Below are 6551 nucleotides of genomic sequence, written 5' to 3'. Positions count from 1 at the left end.
AACAAAACAACAACAACAAAAAACAAAACAAAACAAAAATCAAAAGAAAAGAAAAACAAGAAAATCCACATCCACTTCAGGTATCCTTTTCAAAAGGTATCACGTTACACATGCCGAGAGCTGATGAAGCATACTAGGCTGACCATCCAGTGAATCCTAGTCTCTGACTGTGCCCACCTCCCCAGCACTAGGATCATGGGTGCTGCCACAATGCCAAGTTTTGGCTGGGGAGAATTGTGGAGATCAAATCCAGGTTCTCATATACACAAGGCAAGTACTTTACCAACCAAGCTATCGCCTCAGACCTATTTTTAACTTTGGTTTTGATTTTGGTTTTGGTTTTGGGTTTGGGTTTGGTTTCTGATTTTTGGGTTTTGGTTTGTGTTTTGGGACAGGGTTTCTATGTGTATCCCTGGAACAGATTGTCATTGAACTCGGAGATCTGCCTGCCTTGAGCGCTGAGATTAAAGGCATGAACCAACAGCTCCCAGCTTATTTTTAGCTTTTAATTAAAGGAATTTTTAGAATGAGTAGTAAGTATAACAAACTCCCATTTTATCAATTTGAGGCAAATATTACTTCATTTTTAATCCCAACCACTTTCACTCCTGATTAAATTTTTAAGCACTTTTAACTTTTAACAATATTACTGAGGGCAAATGCTCGAACCATGGTATCAGAGAAAAGTTATGAAGAAATGCAAATAAGACAAAGCTAATGGAGTTTAAGAAACTTACAAGGCTCAGAAAGCCCTGAAAATTACAAGGTTTATGATCATCTTTCCAAGATTGTATAAGAAGTAAATGTTGCTGAGATGAGGAGACTCTCCAACCAACTGAGCTGCCTGCAAATTATGCAGAGAGCTTTTGTGAATCATCACACACACTGGGATGTGCTTTTTGGTCATTTCTGTTCTAAGTGTCTCCTTACCCATAGTCCTGTAAATCACTCCAAAAGAGAAACCACCATTCCACTAAACTAGACTTAGAAGGAATCATTTCTTTGATGTGTCATTGGTACACTCTCTGGGGTAAATAGAGATTTGCCCACTCATTTCTTGGAAAAGAGACTCAACTCATAGTTACATTTGTGCACGTTTAAAATATAATTCAGGGGCTGGAGAGATGGCTCAACAGTTAAGAGCATTGACTACTCTTCCTGAGGTCCTAAGTTCAATTCCCAACAACAATGTGTGTGTGTGTGTGTGTGTGTGTGTAGTGTAGTGTATAATCTTTAAAAAAATAAAATAAAATAAAATTCTGCTTCAGAAGGAGATCTGTCATTTACAACACGGACAGAGCTGGACAACCAGTTAAATGAAAAACAGACGACATAATAATCAAATACTACAACAGCCCACTTGTAGGTAGAATCTAAAATAATCTAATTCATAAGCAGAGAGGATAAGAAGGGTGCTAGAGACAGAGGAAAAAGGAAGAGGGATGTTTGGTCAAAAGATGCAAACCATACCATTAATCAGGATGACTAAGTTCTGGAGATCCAGTGCACAGCATGATGTGATGACACAGCCATCAAAATGGCTCATTATTCCTGAGGAGTCACCATGGCCTATAAGAAAGCCCACTAGATCTTAGCCAACAATAGAAGGTTGCTCGCTATCTTCAAATCTGCATGTATGTCCCTGGACAGCAGTTTCTAGACCCCTTGAATTCTAAATGGCACATCAGAGTCTCCCAAGATCTCTCTCAAACCACACCCCATTAGAAGCACAAAGACTGAAGTGAGGGTCTCTCCTCATGTTCTTCAACCCCAATCTTGTCAAATCATCCTTTAGCTTTGCATGACTTGCCTTGATTGATATTTATTCTACAAGCTCTCTGCATTTAAACTCCCAGCAACTGCTAAGCATCCTCCCTGATTCAGTCTTGTAGGTTGCCACAGAATGGTACAGATGGTGGTTTGAATGAAAATGGCTCCCATAAGGCCATGGGGAATGGCACTATTAGAAGGTGTGACCTTATGAAGGAATTGTGTCACTGAGGATGGGCTTTGAACTTTCAGAATTTCAAGCCAGGCTAAATGTTCCTCTCTCCCTGTTGTCTATCAATCCAGATGCAGAACTTCTGGCTACCTCTCCAGCACCACGTCTTGCCTGCATGCCACCATGCTTCCCCTCCCCCCCCCATGATAATAATGGACTAAACCCCCGAATTGTAAGCCAGCCACAACTGAGTGCTTTTCTTTATAAGAATTGCCATGATCATGGTGTTTCTTCACAGCAATAGAAACTATAAGACCACCTGGGAAGAGTTTGGGTGTCTCTTCCAGCATGTCTCATTTCTCCACTTTTGCCATCCAGGTCAAAAGGAAGCGTCTGGCTCTACCTCCTGACCCTCTATATCACTGCCAATCTTTACTACTCAGATAAGATAAATACTGCTCATAAGTAAGGAAGCATGTTCGGAGGCTTGCCCAACACCATTCCACCTACAGTTAGTGGGGCTTGAATTCAAACCTGAAATTCCTAACCTTAAAGCCTGTGTCCGTTGCATTCAACCTCAAAATTTTCTGACTTGCAGATTAAATCCATCAAAAAGTTTGGATTTTATTATTATTATTCTCAAAATAAAGATATTGAATATTCACCCAATTTACTGTGCAGTACTGCTTTGAGCCCTGTTGCCAGAGATACAGTACCCACAGTCAAACTGTCAAGTTGTTGGAATAAAAACAAACCTACAAAATATTATCTGCCAAGGAATACAGCAAGAGATGAAGGGCAGTCATTTCTGTTCTTTTCATGGAGTCTGGGCGAGCAAGATATTGAGAATATTAACCTTCATTGTGCGAGCTCCCATCTGAAAAGTTGTCTGGTTTTCACCTTGGCTTTCTGTCTCTGACTCCCATAATCCTGTCTAGTTATATGTCGGGCTTCGAAAAGAAGCCTTTCCCAAGAGTCAGAAAACGGTGACCACTGGACATCTATTGCAGAATTGGGGGAAGAGGAATGTCCTCATATTTCACACACACACAGACACACACACACACACACACACACACACAAATGTCTTGCCTTACCAACTTAAACATCTGGCCACTCCACCACTGCCCCCTCTTGTAGTCCATAAGCCCAAACCAGCCATCAAAGGTGGGCCTTTAGACTTCTCAATAAAATCAAATACCTTCCATCTCCAAACAGATCCTCTGTCATATTCTAAGTGAAGAGTACACCAGAACTGGCTACATAATTTGTAGAAATTGGTTCAAAATGAAAGTGTAAGGCTCTGTGTTCCTAACTGGCTCAGGATTCAAAATCCCAATAACAGAGCATTAAACCGATTGGGATTTTGTAAGGTTTTAATAAAAATCTGTATAGGTTCTCTAATTATTGTTTTCTCACCAATGTGTACTGTGACTAACTTGGGAACAGAAAATGGTAATCAATGTCTCGTCCTGTTGCTAACTCAAGCTATCTGGGAATAAATGAATGAATGAATGAATGAATGAATGAATGAATGAATGAATGAGCAAGGACATTCCTGTCTTTTAGAGTTCTGACACTACAAGTTTACTGTCTCCTGAGAAATGGACAGAGCAGAGCTGTTACCCTGGAAGTTTGCTGAGGTGGGGGTACCTCTCAGCTGTGCATGAAGTGCATCCATAAACTGGACCAGGGTGCCACGTCTCAGCAATCACTGTAGCCAGAAACCAGCTGCCCACTTACTCTGACACAAGTTACCACTATGTCCATCTAACCCTAAAGAGCACACAAATCTAGTCCCTTCTTTCTGTTCTCGTTGCCACTACCTAACTTCAAGCCTAAGCCATTTTTTTTTTACTTTATACATTAATGAGGGGCAGTAGCCAGACTGTGAATCCAGACCCCAAATCTTTAAGCTATACTGGTGTTTTCTTTGCAGATAAAGAATTTACTAAAGGTACAGATTGGGAGATTGTTTTCTGGACACATTCAGATAAAAGTGTTAGAAATCCAAGTTGCATTTTATTTCTAGGGGAAGGTAAAGAATGTGTTTGTTACCAAAACTAAGGAATCCAGATTACAACTCTTCAAAACAGCTAGACCCAGCACGCCAAGTCTTGACTCTGTTTTTCTTCGTTTGGTGGCCTTGTCCCTTCTGTTGCAAATGGCTCTGTAAGCAATAAGGGAAGAGGAAGTGTGTGGCTTCAACTCACAAGATCAGAAGTCTTAGTCTTCAGCTTTCCAGAATGGAAAAGATGATCTGACCAGACCATAAATTGATGAGACTCAGAGAAGCAATATCTGCCAATGGTATGACCCTCACAGAAACACTAGGATGCTGGTGCACTAATTTCCACCTAACTATTTCAGCTCAGTACTTGTGGCCTTGAGGTACACGCCTTACAGTAACAACATGTCCACCTCTTTGACTGAATAGCTCTTCCTCCAAACTTCCCCACAGAGATGATCAGGCTTCCATGTATTTTTAGCAAATCCAATCCCTAATGATCTCCTAGGTGGGTGACTCTGGTCCTTCCTTCTTTGAAAGGCAGAGTGAATTTGAAGTGTCAGAGTTCTGAAAAGCCATAATGTTTTTTTTTCTTCTTTTCTTCATTTAAATATTACAGACAGTCAGCTGGGGCTAGTACTAGCACAGGGAATTGCAAAAGGCACATTCTCTACCCTCCCAGTTGTTCACACTGTGTGTTTAGGGGTTGTCATAACTGATGAAATAAAAATGAACTCAATTGAGTCACCAAATTGAGTAATCTTGCTAAGTAAGATGCAGTAGGGAATACCCGATATGATGGGTCCCAGTCTGTTCTACACATTGGCACACTGAGTTCCATGTCACCATTGTTCACCTCTCCCTTTTTGAGAATAAGAACTTTGTAAATGAAATAATGTATATTTTGCTTTTATTGGGATCTCTAGCATTTAAAGCCCAATACACAAATTGTGTTCTATACAGATACATGGGAGAGAAAATATAAATTAGAGGAAATCCTTTCAACCTTTATGAGACACTAACATCGAATATCTGTGGATGGGAGGGAAACATGAAGTGGCTAACCTTCAGTTCTAACCAACCATAGAGAGCCCACTATTCCTACTTCCTAGAGAGCCCAGAGTATCGTGTTCTCAGGAATTCACCTGTGTCTTCTCAAGAACTTGACAGTTGTGGCAAAAGCCAGAAACAGAACCTAGAACAGAACCCGAGTAAGTGAATTCATTACTCCTACAACTGAACAAGCAAATGGGTCATTAGAGAGTCACGATGATGCTGCAGAGTAGCTTCCACACAAGAGTGTGCATTGAGAGTTTTGTTTTGTTTTGTTTTCCTCCATTTGTAACATGTTTGAAATTCAGCCACAATTCCACTTATTAATAGTCATTAGTAGGCTATCAAAAACAAGCAATCCTTTAGGTACAGAAGCTAAGCTATGGGCTTGTTTGAAATGTAAACAGGCAACTCATGAATTTGCTAATTATAATTCCCTGTTTGGCCTTTGGCCAACCTTTCATTCCCAGGAAGTGGCCACTGATAGAAATGTCCTGTCATGCCTTGGTGAATCCTGGCTGGCAGGACACACAAGCTAAGATGTTGGGGGTTATAACCCAAAAGTCCTCAAAGTTCCTCACTCATTTATTGGGCTGTTTTACTGATTCCTGGGTGAGTAAAGAACGGATGCAGCACCCAGCCACAGAAGTAATGCTTTAATGCTGCTATTAGATGTGTCCCTGAATATTTGTGATGGCCAACGGGGCTGGGATCATCAGGGAAAGAAGCTGAGCAGAGGAAAACTGAGTCCCACTAGAGCATTACATTGAACCCTGAAAGATTCCAACCTTTAAACCTGGAGACTTTTACACAAACGTGTACATTCTAGTTAGTATCCTGGGGAAGTAAGGTTCCGACAGCCTGAGCCTGCCCTCCCTGTCAACAATGCAAAAGACTTACACGGCCCCCACACCCTTGGCAATGTTTCTCATTTGGTTTTCCTAACGATGGTCCTTCTGATGGGGGTAAATGGAGTCCTGAAGTAGGGTTGATTTGCAGGTCCTTGGTAGCTAAAGGTGGCAAAGACTTTAACACACTTGCTTATCATCTGCATTTTTCTTCTAAAACTCTCCTTTAGTCCATTTTCCTTTATTTGTTTGTGTGTCGTTTTCTTGTTGTGTGGGTTGAGATCTTTGTATGTTCTAGATGTTAATCCTCCATCAGATGGATAGTTACCAAGTGTTTTCTCCCATCCTTCGAGCCTTCTCTCCATTGTAACCATTTCTTTTGCTGTACATAACCTGTTTACTCATATTAAGGGCCCATTTGTTGATTATTGACCATGTTTCCCAAGCAATGAAAGACCTATTCAGCACGTCCGTTCCTATGTCTAGATGCTGAAGTGGGTTCCCTACTTTTTTCTTCAGTAGTTTGCATTTTAAGGTTTTATAACAAGATCTTTGATCCCTTTGGACTTGATTTTGTGACAGGAGATACATACATATCATTTTTTTTCAAAATAATTTTCCGTGGTAAATAGAAAATAATGTTTAACCATGTTTACAAGTAAATGTGGAACATGGCAGACAATAGATAAGCCCGGGGGAG

This window comes from Mus caroli, chromosome 9, assembly GCF_900094665.2.
Source record: "Mus caroli chromosome 9, CAROLI_EIJ_v1.1, whole genome shotgun sequence".
NCBI lineage: Eukaryota > Metazoa > Chordata > Mammalia > Rodentia > Muridae > Mus > Mus caroli.
Note: the sequence above shows the minus strand (reverse complement) of the source record.